Source organism: Sphaerodactylus townsendi, linkage group LG02, assembly GCF_021028975.2.
Source record: "Sphaerodactylus townsendi isolate TG3544 linkage group LG02, MPM_Stown_v2.3, whole genome shotgun sequence".
Taxonomy (NCBI): Eukaryota; Metazoa; Chordata; class Lepidosauria; order Squamata; family Sphaerodactylidae; genus Sphaerodactylus; species Sphaerodactylus townsendi.
This window is the reverse complement of record NC_059426.1, coordinates 136,684,245-136,706,317: the sequence shown is the minus strand read 5'-3', so window position 1 is coordinate 136,706,317 and position 22,073 is coordinate 136,684,245. Positions and strand designations below refer to the sequence as shown.

At 39.2% G+C, this 22,073-nt stretch overlaps 1 protein-coding gene and 1 pseudogene across 1 annotated transcript in view; one reads left to right on the top strand and one right to left on the bottom strand.

The window, feature by feature from the left end:
* AKAP6 (A-kinase anchoring protein 6) overlaps positions 1 to 22,073 on the bottom strand; it is a 289,841-nt gene that overhangs the window by 120,305 nt on the left and 147,463 nt on the right.
* LOC125426467 lies at positions 21,484 to 21,990 on the top strand (annotated as a pseudogene).

The following is a 22,073-nucleotide window of genomic DNA, read 5'->3' as shown; positions in this document are numbered from 1 at the left end:
ATGAGTAAGAAAGGAGGTCATGTGCAATAGTCTATCTGTTCCATGGGGGAGGGGGAAAATCTGCTTGTAGAAGTGCAGCACTCCAGGTTCTTGTTCTTTAATATGTACTCTATTAGAAAACAACTGTAGATGTGAGGTCTCTCCGTTGGCCTAAGGCTGCAGTCCTAATGATAATTATTCATCAATATTGTATGCTAATTTCAATCAAAAGCAATTGTGTTTAAAAGTGGCATCTGTGATTTGGTGAAAAGAGGAAGCAGGAAATGCAGACCCAAAGTTACATGTATTACAAAGAACATTCCATCATATCCTATGAACAATCACCAATCTTGATTTTAAGAGAAGGTGTATAGAAATATGCAAATAAAAATTAGTTTTGATTTATTATTCCAACTTACTGAGACCCTGTTGCTTTTTTCATTAAGCAATGGTAGAACTAAATGGATCAGAGTATTGAGAAGTTTATTCTGAGGTTTGACTAGGCACATGTCTACAAATTCCAGAAGAGTCCATTAATGACAAAAAGAAAGGCAGATGCTTCCTCAGCTGACCAGATGATTTCTCTTCTGTGGGACACAAATTAAATTGCTTTCTGAAAATAGTGTCTTACAACTTCTATCAGTGTTTATTAGTTTAATAGTTCTGAGTATCTGGCATTGTTCATAACACGACATTTCAGCTTTTGATTTATAGTGATCAGAAAGCCAATTAATTGAATTCTTGTTTTAGTTATTGCCATTATTATAATTATGAAAACTTTCCAAAATAAGCATAAAACAAAAACACTCTTCAGGTTTTTCTTATAACTGGATGTCTTGAACTGTACAAGTACCATGGATTGTTCAGCTGTCTTGGTCACATGGAAATACCTAACTAGTTATGTGAGCTGGGAGACACACATATACAATGAGCCAGAGACAGTATCTAATTTACAAGAAGGGAAAAGAATCTGTCTGACTCTTGTGCAAACTTTAAAACTCTATTTTAATGAAAATAATTAAAACATTCATATAACAGAACCACAACTCTTAGTCAACAACAAAGTATACATATTATAAATAACAACAACAAACAATGAATAATTCACAATAGATTATTCTGGTTCCTAAATATGCAAATATATTTGTATATTTATATTTAATGATTGTGCCTAAAGTGGCTGAAGAAAACAGTTGAAAGTATTGTTTTTTTCCCCGGGTCAATACTCCCACCTTTTATTGACCACCAGCCAAGGATTTCTCCATCAACATCCTGATGTTTTGTACGTTCATCTATAGGTACATGAAGCTCATCTACGGAAGGTGAGTATTTACAGGCATCAGACACCTGGTATCCTTCACATCTACACCATTAGTGGATCTCTTTCAAAGTACTGGTAATACCTTTATTATAGAGACTTGATATTACTGTTTTGGGGATTCCCTGTGTGTGTATTATTCATTATTTTGTTGTTGTTATTTCTAATATGTATACTTTGATGTTGATTAAGAGCTGTGGTTCTGTTATATAAATGTTTTAATTATTTTCATTAAAAATAGAGTTTTAAAGTTCACACTAGAGTCGGACATGTTCTTTTCCCTTCTGTAAATTAGACACACATGTACACCCTAGATACTTTATGATACTTCTAGATACTTTATGAAGAATTCCTCCTGCAAATCAAATTCAAGAGTATAGAGAGAAAAGAGAGTTCTCTCAGTCCAGTGTTCCGATCTTCAGCTGCTAAATAGCTGAATGTAGTATCAAGGTAATTCCATATCCCAAGTTCCACTTTAATCTTCTTTTTTTTACTAATTTAAAAACTGCTCTTTTGGTATGTGCATTTCAGCTATCTGGGTTTTTGGGAAGCACTTGTCAGTGCTCTCCTATTCTAGAAATAGACATTTGCCTTTCACACTAAGCTTGCCAGCTCTGGGTTGGGAAATACCTGGAGATTTTGGGAATAAAGTCTGAGAAGGGTGGGGTTTGGGGAGGGATTTCCATGGAGTATAATGCCATAGAGTCCACCTTCTAAAGTGACCATTTTCTCTGGGTGAACTGATTTTTGTAGCCTGGAGATAGTTGTATTTCCAGGAGGTCTCCAGCTACCACCTGGAAGTTGGCAATCCTATAAACACTACATGTGTTGAACAATACATGTGTTGAATTTCCTCTTCAACCATTTTGGGGTATAATTGTCCTCCACTTGATGATGTGACTGCTCAAATATTTTTAGATTCACACACTTTTGCCCTAACATAGCTGGTTTTCCTATTTCTCATCTATAACACAAATGCTTCCCTTGTTTAGCCCCAGAACCCTCCAAGTGAATCTATACCATACACAACTGCACTTTGTCACTTGACAATATGTTTTCTCTCTGCATCAACTATTTTTATATGTAACTGTTGTGTTCAGCTACTGTAAACATTTTCAGCAGGCAAAAATCCAGGCAGATGTGAGCATTACATAGATCCTTCTGATTTCTGTACAAAGTCATTTATCACACTGCTTGCTGTACTCCAGACAGCTCTCCTTTCGAACAGCTTGTATTTTACTGATATCATTGCAATTCCATTTTAAGTAGATATTGATTAATTAAAAAAACCCTATGTCCTTCTGAGGCCACTGTAATAGTCAAGAAAATTTGCACAATGAAACATAAGAAAAATCCACTGAAGATTGTCATTTTAGACTTTTTAACATGATAAAGACATTGTCAGTCACTGATAAGATCTGCATCTTTATTTGTTCATAAAAATATTTGCAATAGAATTCTGATAAAATTTGACATGACATGTCAGTTCTTGTTTTATACTGCACTCCTATGTCAGCATTAATCCATGTTCTGATTACATCCAGGTTCTACTGCAGAATCCTCTCCATATTGGATAATGTAAGTAACAATAAAATGAATAAAACCACTAGTGAAAGTCAATAATTTTGAACTGCCTATATGCAGAAGAAGTAATCAAACACAGTCATGAATAAAACTGTTTTCACTTTCCTCCTAAAAAGAGGCCAGGCACAACTTCCTGGGCAGGCTGTTCCATAATCGTGGGACTGCCACTGAAAAGGCCTCATGTATCCAGCAGATGAGCTGCTTGGATTGATGGGTCAGTCAACTAGCCCTTTCCCTGTGATCTCAGTTCCCAGGCAGGCAAGTATTGCAGACTCCTTCAGATAAGACTGTTCAAAAGACTTCTTGCTCCCAGAGGGGCAGTGGCATACCGCACCTAAAAGGTGCCTGGGGCATGATCACGTCCCTACGCCCCACTTATGGGAGCCAGCAGGGAGGCCAGGGGAGGGCGAGAATCAGGGGTGGCTGAGATGGGCGCCACAGTGCCCCACCCCCTGCAGGTCAGCTTCTGCCCAGCTTCAGGGCCTAGGGAGGGCAGGAGCCAGCCTACAAGGAGGCCGGGAGGGGGGCAGGGCTTGGTGGCGTGGGGCTTGGGTGCATGCTGTTTCATCATTTGGGGTGCACTACATGACAAAACCACGTGTGCCCGGGAACATGGGATACCCCATGTCCCCATTAGCAGTACGCCACTGCAGAGGGGTGGAACCAAATTACCACTTGGCACCAAATCTGTATTTGTAAGGTGCCAAGTGGTATACTTTTACCCTTTCAAATGCTTGTACCCTTTCAAATGCTTGTTTGGAAGGCAGAAATCTTGAAGGACACTGAGCTTTCAACTTATGATGAGATTCAGTTGACTTTTGCTGACTCTGTTAACCTAAGAGTTATATTGGATCCAAAAAAATTGCTGAAGGAGCAAGGTAATGAAGCAGCAGCAAAAAAGCTTTATTTCAACTCAGTCTAGTTTGGAAGATACCTCCTTACCTTGCCAATGCCATAGCTGATATAGTCACCTGGATCCACATCATGGTAATATTGAGGCTAGTATAATGCATTTCACACAGGTCTGTCCTTGATCAGTTCAGAAACTGCAGTTGCTATAGAATGCCACCTCACAGTTATTATCAATAGCTAAGCACAACATGCATATTATTTCCATTCTTCAGTTGCTCTATTGGCTGTCCATCATTTACTGGGTTCAATTCAAGGTATTGACTGTCACATACAAAGCCTTTCATGGCCTTAATTCATCATATCATAGGACTGCCTCTCTCACTACATTCTACCAGAAGAGCACTCATCTCACCAGGACCTTCTGCAGGTGCCACTCTTCAAATGGGCATAAGCAACAACTGCCCAAACATGTACCCTTTCTTTTGCCCCCCCCTTAAAGGAATGGCCTATTTGATGAAGTCAGGAAAGCTCCCACTCACAGGGCTTTCTGCAGACTTGGCAAAACTTAATTATTCAGGAAGGTCTTTTTTATACACATAAATTAATACTGTTGGTTATTAAACAATGTGCTTTGATTTTAGAGCTCTTTTATTTATTTATTTGGGTGCTGTGTGGTTTCTGGGCTGTATGGCCGTGTTCTAGCAGCATTCTCTCCTGATGTTTCGCCTGCATCTGTGGCTGGCATCTTCAGAGGATCTATCTATCTATCTATCTATCTATCTATCTATCTATCTATCTATCTATCTATCTATCTATCTATCTATCTATCTATCTGTCTGTCTGTCTGTCTGTCTGTCTGTCTGTCTGTCTGTCTGTCTGTCTGTCTGTCTGTCTGTCTGTCTGTCTGTCTGTCTGTCTGTCTGTCTGTCTGTCTGTCTGTCTGTTAAATTTGTTAAACCACCCACCCCTAGAAGGGGCTCTGGGCGGTGTACAGTAGGCCAAGGACCACATTGCACCCAACAGGCCAAGAACAACATGATGCAGTTTTTAAGATTTTCAAGATTTTATCTTGTTTTAATCTCTTATCATTGCTGCATTATATTTGATGTTTTATTGGTGATATTATACTACCATTTTATTACTTTTGTAGAGAGATAGGTTGTGGTTATTTTAATGAAATAAATACCTATATACCCAAGGACTGCTAATATATTTTGACAATGCCCACCAGCTATGGTCCAAAAACTTAAGCAAAGCTAACTTCCAAGGATAATATGTTGTTGTCTGGCATAATATTAATTTTGCATTGAACAATTATATCCACGTATGAAGTTAACAGCTTTGGTACATAAATGATGTTGTGTTTGAAGAATTGTTGAAGATAAAAGAACTGTAATTAAGTTCTTTGGTAGGATGATCTTTTAGATAACTATTTTAAAAATAACCACCCCTCTCTTCCTTGGGACATGAATTATAAATGCATTATATTCAGGGCCCAGAATACATCACCAAACACTGAAAAAGATTTTTGATACTCAGTGCTACTGATCCATGGGTAAAACTCACTCTTATACCCCTCTAGCTGTGAAAGTGATCAGGCCAAATAAATCTCACTAAAGGAAATGCTTTGTTCTACTAATACAGACTTAAAATAAATAGATTCTGTTTTATATTCCTTTAACATCCTTTGAAAGCTTTGCCTAATCAACATCTTAGTGCAATAAATGCACAGCGGTTACTTATTTGGGATAAGGGAACCAGGCAATGTTCATCTAAGTAGCAGTTAAGAGAAAATTATATTATCCAAAGATTCAAACCACAGTGCTGGCCTGTGATAGTGAGTGTAATGTACTTGTAAAAATGTGACACGTACCTTCAAGTGACCACGTACCATAACATTACACCCCTCCCTCCCCTTGAATGCCACCCCTCCCTCCCTCCCCTTCCCTTGCATGCCATCTGTTTCTCTTCGGCTGTTTGCCGATCACCTCCCAGGGTTAAGACTGGACGCCATCCATTAAGTTGTGGGTGGGTTGTGTTGCTGCTACTGATTTTATTGGTTTTATGTATTTTAATGATATTTGATTTTTTTTGTATTTTGTATTTGTACACTACTCTGAGCCCTTTGGGGGAGAGCGGTTTATTAAGTCGAAGTAGTAGTAGTAGTAGTAGTAGTAGTAGTAGTAGTAGTAGTAGTAGTAGTAGTAGTACAAATACAAATACTAAATCCTGGCCACCAATACCTTTAATACATACAATGTATAAAAAGTGAGTAAAAGGAAATACAAAATTAGAGTTAAAATAATTGACTAAAATTTCCACAAGGTTTCACCACTTAATCCAAGTTACAGCCTTTGTTAAAACCTGGCAGCTGTGTGATTTCAGTAGTGTGGGGATGATGGTCACTAAGCAAGTATGAAACTATTTCCTTGTCTGATCTCACTGAAAATTTCTTCAAAGGATGGCCTCTCCGAGGGAAAAAGCAACCGATAGACTGCCAAAATCTTTACAATGATAGAGGAATTGCCACGTGTTCCAGTTGTTTTCCAGGTAGGCCAGCTGCATGGGGAACAAGTCCTGTTCTCCTGTGGGATGCCATGATATATCTGCCTCTCTTGTTTGGAGCAGTCGGTAGCACAGTAAGCCGAGCAAGCATAAAATATCTACGGAGGTGTGGATTGAGGAAATTACTCAGATGTTTAGCCAGAAAACCCGGCAATGGCGGTGAGAATGCCATAAAATGTGGGAGAACAAGTTCTGCAGAGCTCCAGCTGTGAGAAGCTGCCACCCTTCAGTAATGTCAAGAGTACGTTGTTTCAAAACTCCGAGAAGCCTGTCTTTGCGATCCATGTCAGTAGGAGTTGGTCAAAAGATACACCTATCATTTGTTTTATTTGATTGAGAAATGGTTTTGTGAATTGTGCCAAGGAATTGGAATGGAGAGTGGTGCAAACAACAGAAAATGTGTCAGACTGCCAGGAATCTAAAGATGAAAGTGAAGCCAGTATTTAAAACAAAGAAAGCCAAACCAGGAAAAAAATGCGTCTTGTGGCTCCGGTTTCCGTAAACAAAGAACCTTGATACATTATTTCAAGGTTTGGAAGATTAATAAATGTGAAAAAACAAAAGATTAGACGCCTCTCTCTAATTTCTCTTGGCCGGTTTTTGCTCCCCAGATTGGAGCTCAATAAAGTAATTAGTAGCAGTAGTTTTAAATGAAAAAACTTCCATTCTGGCAGGAAAAAATTGACCGCCTCTGGTGTGAAAAAAAATCTGGATATTACCAACACTTTGGTTTCGCCCTGTATTGAGAGTCTGGTGGACGCGAGAGGTCCAGGTTAAGGAATGGTGGAAGGTGATTCCTAAAATATCTGCTTATGAATGGACCTGTTCAATCAATGTACCATTTATTTTCCACGTGCTGAGTTTTTTTGAATTCGAAAAGATCAGCACTTTGGATTTATTATAGTGTCGACAGGGCACTGTTATTTGTGCAATGCGATCTAAAGGCTTAAGAGTAGTCTTTGCAGGCCCACCTTGGACCGAGACAGTAACACAGTGTGCGTCTGCATAGAGAAGTGCACATGTGGATCTTTGTCCCAAAATGGAGTCGCGTGACTTTTCAGTTAGGAATGGAAGTGAGGCAAAGGTCGTTTAAATAAAGATTGAACAGGAGAGGAGCAAGAGTACAGCCCTGCTTGACTCCCTTGTTAGAAACTATAGGTGAAGTTAAAGGCCAGCCACGATCACTTGAACTTGACAGGTAGTTGAGGAATACAACTGAGAATAAGAAACAGTAATCTCTGGTCTATTCCCAACGCATCGAATTTTTCCCACAGCTGATTCCTGGGGGGGGGGGATAGAGTCAAATCACGCATTTCAGATCTAGGAAAGCGCCCAAAGGAGTTTCCCACCCTTGGGGTGGCAATATTTCTCCGCCAAATGATTTAAAACCAGACAATGGTCAAGGGTGGATTTACCTGTGGCATATCCTATCTGTTCCGGGCCTAGCACTGAAGAGGACCAGGCAGTGAGACGTATCATAAGGTACCTTGCGTAAAGCTTACTAGCCACTGAAAGCAAGCTTATCAGGCGATAGTTAGATGGATTTGATGGATCACCTTTTTTATATAGAGGTACAATGATAGCTTCAGTCCAATACTTAGGGATACAGCCACTGTTATTAATTTTGGTAAACAGGGTAGCCAAAATAGGGGCCCAGAACTCCGGGAATCTTCTAAAAGTAGTAGTAGTAGTAGTAGTTATCACTTGTCTACTCTGACTGGTAGTGCCTGTCCAGGAGCTCAGGTAGAGGCCTTTTAGGTCTCATACTATCTGATCATTTTTAATTGGAGATGCAGATTTTGACCCTTGAAACTTCTGCATACAAAACAAATGCTCTGCTACTTAGCCATGGTTACTTCCTGAGGCAGAATTTCAGCCTTTGGGCAAAGTTCATGGCTGGTACATTACAATTCTAGGCCTGAAGTTTAGAAGAACCCGATTCAAATCTCTAGCCCAATACGTGAAGCTTACCAATTGGCTGTAGGCAAACCACTGTACCTTCTCCTACATATACTGCATGACTATTAAAGACAAAGGAAGGAAGGAAGTGGAGACATCAAATCAACAAATTAAAAATCCTTCAAGCAGTTCCTTTGACAACACAGGTATTACCAACCAGGCAGTAGTACTTCTTTTTTGCAATATCCAAAAACATGGTTCCTTCTTAGAAGCTTGCATATTACTTTATCACCCCTCCCACCGCCACTGGTTTTTCTTTGATTCTTAGAAAGAAACATCACTGGAACATCCAGCTGGCTGTGCTCTTTGTAGGGTGCAAGACCACTTTAAAATAGAATCATTCTACATGTAAACTATTGGTATTGTTGAGTGGTCAACTTCCCTGCTGCTGCTGAATTCCTGGCAATTTGCATACCATTAAAGCATTAGCCATAATGTTTGGAAAATTTAATTTTAAAGCTGTGCTATTAAAGATGTTTGTGGAATTGTAAGCATCTATGACAGCTGGGGAATTTGTTAGCACGCTGATAGTTACACTATTTGTGCATTACTTTGGAAGGTAGTAAACAAAACTCCCTTCAACAGCAGTGAATGAGATTTTAATGCAAGAGGAGGTGTTTTAAAAAACAAATTTTATCACGGCAGTGAAGTAATGAAGCCAGCCTGTCTTTTTATTTTCAATATTTTCACTCAGTAAAATATAACTTTAATGCTTTTATTTACTTATTTTTGGCCTGGAGTGCAGTTTTATGTTCGTGTAAGAAACTGGAGAATCATGCAACTTTATTTAATTCTCAAACCATTTTGCTTGTTTTCTTTCTTTCCTGGCCATCACACTTTGGCCGTTTCTTTTGGCCGTCACTGATTTTGGCCTGGCAAAACACCGTGTTTGAGGGGAGCCTTCACACAGGCGCTGCTGCCAAATCGATGTGGCATAGCCCGCTCCCCCCCCCCCGAAACAGCGTTTTTGAACCTCGCTCCCTGAGCGAGGTTTTTGGAAAACGCCAACTTCCATCCATTGTCGAGTGAACGAGTGGAAACTGGCATATTTCCTATGCCACTCCTGGACGCCTCCTACTTCCTGCTGCCTTCCACCACTTACTAAGTTACTGCCACAGTCACTTAGAAATTATATCACACAGGAATCCTTAGATGATGACAGAAAGGAAGAAACAAAATGGGAACAACAAGAATTGCTTTACATATGTATAACAACAATTTAGTTATCAAACAGTAGTGAACAAGCACAACTTTATTGAGTTCTTTTAAAAAATTTAACCTCCTACAGTCCTAACAGTTTTTTTCCTAGGGTTCAGGAATGCACAGTAACACTCAGTCCAGTGCCAATATCCTTATTTCAAAGAGAATCATTCAAGCCGACATCCACCCTCTCAAGAATCTTGACTTTGAGCTGCTAATGCAGAATAAAAATCAATATATATTTTGATCATCTGATGAATATTTACTTCTTTCTTTAATGTTCAGGGATTTCAAAATGAAAACTGCTGAATCAAGTCATTTTATTTTTCTGTGTTTGTGCCAACACCAATTTACTACCTTCCAGAAAGTTCCTGAAAAAGACATCCCACGGGGCATACTGTTTGGTTTTTCCTGTCATTCATAACAGGGTGCCAGCAGGGAGCCATAATCATTTCCCTTTCATACTCTTAGTGCTCTGAAAAAGAGTAGCTTGATTTACTTCCCCAGAAAAAGTAAACTATTTAGACATGCTGTCAAATGCCTGTTCCATTTGGAGTGGTGCTGGGTCTGAACTGATACTACCTATTAAAAGTTAAATGATTGTTTTGGGTTCTCACAAGAAACAGAATATAAAGCTTAGTTTTAACACAAAGAAATTCTGGGAAGCCTAAGAAAACAAAGAGTAAAAAATGCACTTCTCTTCACTGATTTTTTTTTCCTGAAAAATGACAGTCAAATTCTAGCTGACTGCTAAAATAAGCCCCAAAACTTCACTATGTCACAGAGTATGAAAAGATATTAGGCAATAGACATGTTTCTCCAAAATGCTTAGCAATTAAGATGCAACCAGCTGGTTGCTGGTTTTATTGAAAATATATACTAATTTTTAATATATTTTTTAAAATGTATATCTAACGTCTACCAAGATCCAGTGTCTCCAGTAACTTTTTAAAAAAATGATCATTGAAGTTTATAAAGAACTGGATTGGTTTAATTGGATTGGTTTAGCAAGCAATTTTGACTCAGTGGAAGGGGTTTAAATTAAACAGCAATTTTGTTGGTTTCTCCTTATAAATTAAATAAAAGTGGCAGCAGATGACTTACAGAAGGCTGATATCTGCTAGTACAGTTATGAGACATTATGCAAACAGATGTTTTAAATAAAATAAAATATTTAGATTTTTGAATACAAAAACAATTACAGAATGTCTTTATTAAATTAAATTTTTCATTTTTTTGTAAGGGGGCATGAGACAAAGGGGGAAAAAAGAATTGTCCTGGAAAGAGAACCAACAGGAAATGATCCTATATCTAAAACAGCTGGAGACTATAGCTAATATAAATTTACTTGAAAATAAAAATGCTTTATGCCTCTAGAGACAGGCTGTAACATGCAGTAAAATAAAATATGAGAATATAAATGTCTACATATTGTATTCGGATGGGATGCACTATCATACAGAAGCAAGTTGAAGGCAGGGTTAAAAAAACAATTAAAGTATGTAACAAATCTGACAGAAGGATAAAAGTGATTTTATAACAATCCCCCCTGCTGCAAAAAGAAAAAAAACCTGGCAATTTTTATCTCTTTTCAAATAAGTTTAGTTCGGCAGTGATGGTAATATGATACCACTTCTGACCAAATATTATGGGAACCTTTCATCTCTTCACTTTAAGTTACTTTTGATTCATATATTTTTCTGTAAATCTAAGTAGTACAAGCAAGGAGAATCACATTATTTTTAAAATTTTAGTAACTAGGAATCCAAATCACTTTTTTTGGACTTAATCACAGAATTTTCATATTTCATTCAAATTAATCATTTTCATTTCATTTCATTTCATAACTTTTATTAACATAAAAAAGTCATAAATACAATTTAAAAAAACAGCTAAGAACATATGGAAATAACCTCACATTAAAATTTGGCCACAGCCTCCAGGGTCACATTATTCTCACTATTTAAAAAAAATACATTTTTTTGCGAATCAGTTACCTCAGCCTACTAGCAAAGGAGCTAAAAGACTGGCTCTTGCAGACGCATACAAAAGGCAGTATAATAAAACATGGCAGGCAGACTCTTTGCAGCCAATCTCACAAATGCATTTTTTCTCATGGTTTGGGAGCCCAAGTCTTCTCCCTTGTCTGAGAATTGAAGGTCAGACATTGCACCTAGCCAGTGATATAGGTTGTCATCACTTAGCCTCGATTAACAAGTACAGATATCTGGCCATAGTTAAGTCATTAAATTGGATGCCCAAATAAAGGGGAGAACAAAATTTATGCTCTAATTCATAAGTCTCATATATTCCAATTTGAGAAGTCTGTTTTTGATCGTACTAAATTCCTCCTGTACAGTAAACATAGCTAAATCCTCAGTTGTTATCCCCAAATCAGCTTATTTTGAATACTGGTCCACCATTTTGGGGAGTGCACTGCTGACAGTACTGGGTAGGAAAGACTGTTTACATCCTGGTTATAACATGTACACACCCCAAATTTAAAGGTAATATACCAAGCCCTTGTCTCCAGAAGGTGCTCGCTGGTTTCTAGATAGCAGCATGGGAACAGAATGAGGAAGGCCAAGGATTTTGTAAAGTAATCCTGATTGCACACACTCCACCTCACAGTTCCAGGTTCCAATACAAATTGGTGTTCTGTACAATAGTTGCTGGATAATCTTAGCATTAAAGGCTCGGTTCGCTGCTGGAACATAACCGTGACCTTTCCCATAGAAGAACCTGGCAATAGTCATGGCACTAATTTGCCTGCTGCAATAGCCCGGGTTCTATGAGTGGACCAAGATACCTGATGGTGAAAGTTAAAACCAAGGTACCTAAAGCTTTTTAACTTGTTCAACATAGCTGCCATTCAGTTTCCATCTACGCGACCTCCACCTGTGTGTAAAGTCAAGGATCTTGGTCTTCTCATAGCTGAGGTGAAGTCTGTTGAGGGTACAATACTCAGAACAACCATTTAGCAGTCTTTTTAGTCCCACTCTTGACCTAGATAACAGCATAGCATCATCCACAAATAATAAGGGAATTTTAGTTCTGCTCAGCATTGGACAATGGGAATTCAGCTTTATAAAAGCAGGAGCCAAATCATTCAAGAAAAGCTTAAAGAGAGTCAGGGCCAAAACATAGCCCTGCTTAACTCCTTTAAGGACTTGTAATTTTGGAGTAAACATGCCTTCTGGATCACACTTAACTTGACAAGATGTATTAGAATCAAGGACTTGGATTAAGAACAATAATCTATTATCAATTCTCATTTTTTCCAATTTAGCCCAAAGAAGACCTCTTGTAACTGAATCAAAAGCCCCAAACAAATAAATAAAAGCTGTATAAAGATGAACCCTTTTTGACTTGTATTTAGAGATTAGGGTACTCAAAATGAGACAATGGTCTAGAGTGGACTTTTGGAACCTTATCTGTTCGTTACCAATGATATTCTTTCTTCTTTTCAGCAATCCACATATTAAACTTCTCTAGAAGATGTTTAGCATTAAGTTTCTTCATGACGGAGAGGAGGCTAATTAGACGGTAATTAGAGGGGAGAACATAATCACCCTTTTAAAAGATAGTAACTATAACTTCATTATTTCAAGCAGATGGCACCATCCCAGATTGATAACTAGGGTGAATAGAGAAGCCAAAATAGGGGCCCACCTGTTCTGTTTCCCAAACAAACTAAAATTCATGTGCCTTGCACTTGGCCAGAACAGAGTATAAGTAACATAAGTAACAGAGTGTAAGTAACATAAGTAAATAAGTAACAGTTCAAAAATGGTTTAATAATATTGAAAATTTAGGGCTCTGACTCCCAGTTTCAACTTGAGACCTCTCTTCAGACACGACTGCGGTGGGGAGGGACCAAAAGGTACTGGTATTTTATGGTCCCAGTGCAGTCCCAGGATATTTGCCCCGTGGGGAATCAACTATCAACTCTTCCCTTAACTGCTTCTAAGGAAGTCTCTGCTGCTTGTACTGCTTCTGAGATCTCCCGGTGTCCTCTACTTGGACTCTGTTACCTTGCAATTCTGTTGAAACTGGATTACTTAAAAAATCATGGATCTTTTACACATTAAAGGTCTGAGATATTGCTGTCTCCAGCCTTCTCCAGACACCTGAACTAAAAAGAAACTGTAAAGCAGAAACTGCTAACTAATAAGAAATACTATAGTATTATTCTTCTAGAGGGCTTCTTAATGGGACAGGGTCAAACTAAGGCTCCCTCCCATAGAAAACTATACAAAAGACAATTAAACCCATTCTAACTAAGGGTACAACAGAGGCTTAAATAAGGAAAATAGTGAGGGTGTAATAGGGAGGCATGACATCACCAATAGAAAAAAATAATTCAGGTGGAAGCGTGTCAGGACCAGCTGCCTTGTAACATTTAAGAGCACAATAAGGAACTCAGCTTCTTGGATGGAAACAGGGGGCCAATTGTTACCTTTTAACTGGTGCCTTTGATCACAAGCCTCAATGCTATCTAACCCTTCACTAAAGAGCTCAAGAAAATAATGATACCATTAGACCTTGAAATACAGGCTATATCCATCTTATTGGAGCAGAGATCTCCAATTGCCTTCATAAGTAAATTCCAACAACGATTGATAACTTCCATCCTATTAATTTTAATCTGCAAGGCAAATTCATCTTTCCGTAAAAAGTAAACTGAGGGTAGGGTACCCCAATTACATGCTCTATATTTGTGGCAGAGATCATGTAGAGAATGCTTTAATAATGTACACTCTGCGCAAAAGCCAAAATTGATTGAATCAATTTGGGGATTGGGAGCCCTCTGTATGCTCTCACAAAGAAAACGCCTGATTTTTTGAACAAAATTACTATATTCAGAAAACATCTGTTCTGGGGCCTCGACTCCCAAAATACTGGATCTCGCTACAAGCAGTTCTTCTGAATATAACAGATCCCAAAGTCTAGTCACGCCAAGAAACCATACTCAATCATAAACCATTCTCAATCATAAACCATAATCATGCCAAGAAACCATACTCAAGAATATCATGTTGGTCTGATTAAAAGGGAATCAGTTTGGTTGGTAGGAACAATTGTAGCGAAAGGTGGTTGCTCATGTAGTGAAACTTAATCTGGAAGTCTTTGACCCAATCCAGGTATTTAGGTGATATTATGACATAGTCCAGTACAATACTTCCCTTTTGAGTCGCAAATGTGAACTATCCAGATCTGTCGAATCTAAGCAACCCATTAAGGATTAATAAATTAAAATGAGTGGAGAATTAATTTTTTTCCAGCCTGATTGATCACAAGAACTTCTTGGAGCAGAGAGAAACTCAGGAAGCAATTCTTCATCCAAACTTAGGGACACAAAGAATCTCTGTCCATTCTCACCCACTCTGACAGAGGTCACTCATAAGGATGATCACTACCCCAGGATGCTGTAATTTGAAACTCTCAAAATCATTAAAAAGGCATGACTATTGTGAATCAAGGTTGTCTCCAGCAGAACCGGAAGATATACATTTACTAATATAAAATTAAAAGAATTCCCCTTGACCAAAATAGCTTGGGCCAATTTATAACAAGGAGGCATCTCAATTACACAAATGCTTATTATGTTAATCATAATTGCCAATCCAGCTGGTATCTTCCCATAACATTGGGTTTGCGGGCATTTAAACAGAAGGAGAGGTACCCAGGTAGCTGCATAGGTGTTAGTTACCACGTTTCCTGTACTAAAATAATATTGTAGCCTCTTAGAAATTGGAAAAAGTCCGCGTTACCAGCTTTATTCCACCACCCTGGTATGTTCCAAGATAACAATTTGAGATGAGTAAGGCAACCATCCCTACTTCCCTGATGTCAGTCCAGTTCCAGATCAATTGGATGGGGCACAGATTTGAAAAGGTCTAGTGGTATATTCGATGAGGAGACCGTATGGCCCTCCAATATATTTGAACAACCAGGAATCGCGTTGCATCAACCGCTATTTATTTGCAACAAGCAATGTGATCTGAAGTGCATTAAGTGAAACAATATAAATACACACACACACACACACACAAGTCCTTCCCCAGTAGTAGTTCGTTTCTGGTTTTCTTATAGAAACAATGTTATTAGAAGCCTTGTATTCAAATTCAGAGTCTCTGAATTCTGAATTGAATGGGGATCTGTAGAGATGTGACAGGCTCGCTTGGAATGTTTACACCTGGAATGGCTAATGGCTAAATAAGAGAATCCTATCTGAAGAAGAATAATCGAAAATGGCGTATAACGCATAATCCGTTCATTCTGTACAGGCGGATTGGGATGATTCTCAAGAGACTCCGAATTTGAATACAAGGCTTCTAATAACATTGTTTCTATAAGAAAATCAGAAACAAACTACTACTGTGGGAAGGACTTGTATATATGTTTGTATTGTATCACTTAATGCACTTTATATCACGTTGTTTGTTGCACATAAATAATGTTTGATGCAACGCGATTCCTGGTTGTTCATGTTCACCTCCAATATATTTGCCATTGGGGGAGATGCTGGCTGTACTGGGGAAACTCCAAATGGGAACCATGAGCCTCACTGTATAAATCAGTAGAAAATGAGGGAGAAAAATTCGTAAGATTTGTCATATCACTGGTTTCCTCTTGATCTTCCATTTCCAGCCAAGGTTCGCCACAAAGGGTAGATGCCTTTGTGGTGCACTTCATATTGGACAGGAGGCTTCCACTAAATATCCCCCAGTTCTTCTTCTCCTACGTGATGTTGATTAAGAGGCCAGAGACCAGAGTGGCTCCGTTCTGATATTTATTAGCATATTATGTTCACCAATTATGTTTCTCCCAATTAATGGAACAATATTTAGATTTTTTAAAATGTGCATTGAATAAACCTCTTTTCTTGCAAGAGCTGGGGTTTGTCTTAAAAGTTGCTGTGGGATGTTTTCTGATTAAAATAAAAGCATAAGTCTTTGTGGCACATAATTGGTATCGTCAAGGCTTTGTACAGATACTAGAGCTATATTGCTTGGGATCTTTTTCAATAGAACACTAGGTTGGTGTCTGGCCAAGTCTAGAGAGCTCCAGGAGGGATGAAGATTTCAATAGTTAAATACCCTGAGCAAAGTGTGTTGTGGGTTTTCCGGGTTGTATGGCCATGTTCCAGTAGCATTTTATCCTGACGTTTTGCCTGCATCTGTGGCTGGAATCTTCAGTGGATCCTCTGAAGTTGCCAGCCACAGATGCAGGCGAAATGTCATGAGAAAATGCTACTGGAACTCGGCCATACAACCCGGAAAAACCACAATATCCTAGTGATTCTGGCTGTAAAAACCTCTGACAATACCCTGAGCAAACCTTGTTGCCATTAAGGATCAAACTTTGGCTGCCCAAAGGGTTCCGAGGTTGCCTCTTAATGTCATTTTTTCCTGAGTTGTTTAATATCTTGCTGGTGCCTTAATTCTTCCAGAGTAGACTTTATAATACTATTCAATTAAAAATTGATGTTGGTGAGTTTCTTAAATATAACCACAGTATTTGAAATAAGGTTGGGTGAAGCTCCCTGCCCCCCCATGCCCCTGCCCCCGTCCCACTTATTTTTTTCTGCCAGCTGAAAACAGCTTTCTGCTGGCTGAAAAAGGACCAGGCTGGTGGGGCGGGGCCAGGCCTGGCAAGGCGGGGTGGGGCGAGAAGGGAAGGAGGTGGGGGCCCCCACCAGAGCATGCTCAGTGCATGGCGTACCCCCACCCCCTTATAGCTATGACTCTGGGGACCACAGCTGGAGGCTTCCTCCTCATCCAAAAGACAAAAAAGGTTTTCTACAGGTAATGAAAATTCTTTCTGATAACTTTTCTGTTGTGTTGCAGGGTGCATAGGACCAAAAAGGTCACCAATTTTTAGTTGTTTAGCAGAAGAAGGGAGATGCACCTCCACTCGGTCACATTGACACTTTTTACCCATTCTCAGGAAGGTTTGAGTTATTTTGATAGAATAGTAAAATAAAGCAGTTATTATTACTGTAGTGACAATTCTTTCTTTCCTTTTCTCCCAGACAGAGAAAGAAGGCAGCTGTAACTTCTTCCCCAATTAGCTGACTGTTGAGCTAAAGATCGCAGTTTATCACAAAGTTTAACAAGAGGCGTTTACTTCAGCTCCAAAGCCAAAGCTAACATAAACACCCAGTTCCTCATTCATTACTCTAATTCCACCATAAAACATACCAACGTTAGACTGGCCCAAGGTCACTTAGCCTATTTGGCAAAAAGAGTCTCTCACGTTTCCTCATTTCTGTATTCAAATTAATCTTCCTTATGTCAAAACATGAACTCTATTAGAGAAGACTACCTGATTATTTTTATCTAGCCTCCAAATCAATCTTATGGTGGATTCCACACAGTATATGCAATCATCATAAAGGAACCAGTTTTCCTTTTTTGTTGTTCACATGTCTGCCACATGTGTGTTGTTCACATGTGTGCCCATTTAGCCAATTGGAGCCCATGGAAACAATATGGTTTGCTTTCATGCCTTCACTTGGAAATGCTTCTCTTTAAAAAATATATTCTGAAGCACATGCTTAGCTGTGCAGGCATTCAGCAATGAACCCCCGCAGCCATGCCAATTGTCCCACAATTTGATGGACTGCATGTGTGCAGCTGCATATGTACAACACACAAAAGAAAAAAAGGAAAAGGAACCTCCCTGCAACTGTTGGGCAATAATGAACATTTTTCTGTAGATCAGTCATAGTCATTGTCACGGGGAGGAAATGTGCTGGGGGACTTTGTACATGGTCGGGCTCTCAGAGAATTTGCCCTCAACCTGGTGGGCGACATGAATGAGTGGAAGGGAGGGAAATAAAGCATCTTTTGCCTGTTGAATTCGCCCAGGAGTTTTAATGGGGATTGTTGGTCCTTGATAGGCTAGCTAAAGGTTGGGAAATGCCTGGATATTTTGTGGTGGAGTGTGAGGAGGACAAGGTTTGGGGAAGAAAGAGGTCTTAGCTGGATATAATGCCATAGAGTCCATCCTCCTAAGCAGCCATTTTCTCTAGGAGGATAGATCTGTGCCATTTGGAATTCAGTGGTAATGCTGAAAGAACTCCAGTTTCCATCTGGAGGTTTGTAACTCTGTTCCTAGTATAACAAGGCATCCCCTAGTCTCCTCAGAAAGAGAGAGGAGGGTGTCTCTCACACACAAGCATCTGCCAACTGACTGTGCTCTGGGGGAGATTTTTCCCTTCAAAATCTCTAATTGGCAGAACAGTTCTGATTGAGCAACTTTTTAATGTCAGAACAAAATTTTTAGTAATGTGGAGAGGATGTTTAAGAGCTCATATTTCTCTTTCAGGTTTCCTACATATATTTTTTCCAAGAAGCTGTCTAAATAGTCTTTAGTGGCTCTTCTAGGACACTTGTCTGTTAGGCAGGGAAGTATCTGAAAGAAAATTAAAATAACCTGTTATTCTTCTGTCATGTTCTAAAAAAAAGATTCCCTTGTATATTTACCTATGTTAAACAGAATATTTATTTCATTTACTGCCAAATGTGTGAAATTTGTTATGTGCATATGAGAATCAAGACCCCCACACAAGATACAAGATTTTTGACTCTTCTACAAAAAAAATGTTAATTCAGCCTTGCTAGGTGCACTGATTCCATTTGCCAGAACAATGCTAATTTTCCAGTCCATGTTTAATCCATGATTCCATGTGAAAATTCAGTGTTACTATAAGTTCATAGAGTCGGAGTTAAGCTCCCTCCCCAGAACGTCTGGAAGTTAAATCTCCAAGGAAGGGTTTTTGATGCATTTTGTCTGTCAAGCACATAAATACCAAGGCCCCATACAGTGCAGTCTGCTGCTTCACAAAAGATAACTGCTGAAGTACTTGAACTCTTGATAATATACAGTCCTGTATTTTAAAGAGTATCTTTAACCAGAAGAACAATTACTCTCATTTTTAAACTAGTGCAGGACCGCTTATAACTGTATGGAAAAAGTAAAATATATAATGGGGGCTGGGAGAAGAAACAGGCACAAACAGTGACCTCTGGTGTGAGAACAGGGATGTGATATCTATATTTATTTTTACTCCATCTAATAAGTCATAGGTTTCTACCAGTGGCTTCCAAAGAAAATTTAAAATGCACAATATACACAATAAACCCACTTCACAAATTAAACAAGCAAATAGCCATCAAAGTCCAGGGTCTTTGGTGATGGGTGGGAAATAAGTATACAGATAAATTAATAAAAATATAATAAACAAGATTAACAATTGGATTTTAGTTGAAATTAGCAGAGGGAAGAACAAGCACACTTAAGTTCTACCAAAAGGCTGGGCAATAAAAATAATTTTCAGCTGTTGCCTGTGTCTTACTAGAGTTGCCAGGAGAATGCGTGCAAGGAGAGAAGACTATGGAACCACCCACCTCGTCTCCCAAAGTACAGACACATAGACTTTTTTAAAAAAATCTGTGGAATACTATATGGAAAGACTTCGACTTCGTATCTTCATTCTAGTTCTGCTCTTCTTTGTCAGTTATATAGGTGTTCATCTGAACACATTCGTCTTGTATTAGATACTTTCAGTCCCTTAAAAGTTATTGGTCTTGTCGAGTCAGACATATCAGGTGCCCAAGGAAAGTGCACTCCACAATTAAGGGCAGACTCTGAAGCAGATGAAGAGGAGAGCAAGTAAAAAGATGGTACAAGACCCAGCCCTAGGAGTTAACTTGGGCAGCATGGGAGCCGTTCCTAAATGTGGCTTTCAAGTCTCAAGAAAGAGCTTCAGAAAAAGTATAGCATATGGTGTGTGGCTAAGAAAAAAAATGCTTTTCTTTAGTTTATTGATGTAGTTTCTCCAGCTGGAATGTTTTTTGTATGTGCAAAAGAGAGTTTCTGCCACAGTTCCCTCATCACCTATAATAGCACCTTTAGCAGTGGAAAGAGCTTTGCTATTTCTCTTTTCCTTCTTGGTTTGTTTAGTTGTCCACAGATTGCTTCTTTTCTTTAATAATGGTGTTGGGAAAATGGAGTAGAAAAGGCTGAGAAAAGGTTTTTCCCCTTCCTTTTCTTTTAACACAACAGCAGATAACAAAGGATAGCAAATGAAGGAACACTGAATCCTTTAAAGTAGTCTCAGAATGAGGACGATATTCTTGAACTGTTGAGAAAGGACAACTTTTAAAAGCAGATATATTGTATCATAACACAGTCTCACTATATTTAGGTTACATTGAAAGAATATTAAAGATTAAGATCTCCCATAGATTTTAAAAGCCTCTTGTGATAACATGTCCCAATATATTATAATTTATTATATTTTTAAATAGATAGTGCAGAGTGTTGGACTGGGACTTGGCAGATCCAGTTCAAATCCCCCTCTGCCAAGGAAGCTCTTATATATTCATTATTATTATATTTATATAGCTCTTTCATATATGCATTCATCAGTAATTATCTGCTATGATTGTAAAAGATTGTCTCTCATGACATTCTGAATCAGGTGATTTTAACTCTGTATTTATAGTTTGGAGACAGAGTTAACTGTGACTTGCCCAAGGCAAGCCAAACACAATTTACAATCCTGAGGTTGTTCTCAGCCAACATGCCAGTATGCCAGGGCTGAGAGTACCAAGTCAGACATAATTACTGCTCACTCTAGGACAGTGGTGGTGAACCTATGGCACACATGCCAGAGAGGGCACTCAGAGCCCTCTCTGTGGTCATGCGCACCATTGGCCCTCACTCCCCCTTCACACAACCGACCCCCCTGCAGGCCTCTCCCCTGCATGATCCCCAGGGAGAGGCTTGGTGCTCGGGGAAAAGGACTGCAGGAGGATCGCAGGCCGACATGAGAGGCCTCTCTCCCACTGGCGCAATCCCCCTGTAGGCCTCTCCTCCGCGCGTCTGGCCTTTCCATAGATGTGCTTGCCCTTCCTTCCTTTCCATAGAAGCACTTGCAATGTCTGTGCAGCCCTGGGAACCTCTTTCTGCAGTGCTGAATGTTTTGCTCCATGCAGGTTGTTGGTGGCCATGAGTGGCAGCTCCTGCAATGCTTTTCTATTCTTTCTTCAAGTCCCTGGTAGGGAAGGATGTGGTGGTGGAGCTGAAGAATCACTTGAGTATATGTGGGACCCTACAATCTGTGGATCAGTATCTGAACATAAAACTCACATACATCAGTGTGACAGACCCTGAGAAGTATTCTCATTTGTTGTTTGTCAAGAACTGCTTCATTCTTGGCTCAGTTGTCCACTATGTCTAGCTTCTGGCCGATGAGGTCGACACACAACTTTTGGAGGATGCTGCATGCAAAGAAGCTCTTCAACAGAAACAGTGATGGTTCCCCTGTCTTTTGTGCGCTGCTTGATTGTATGTGTGTGTTTTTCCCCTGGGAAAGAATGAGAAGGGTGTGGGAAACCATTTTCTGGAGAGAAGCTTGAATATTTTGTGTACTTGTTTGGAAGAGGGTGTATAGGCACACAATTAGTGTGTAGTATGCTTCTTTGCCTGTTTGGACCTACCAAAAGAATTAGGCTATCACCTTCAAATAGGGTTATACATTCTTCAGTCCTGTGGTTCTTTTAGATGCCCTGGAAACACTTGCTGAAAATTGTCAGTATAT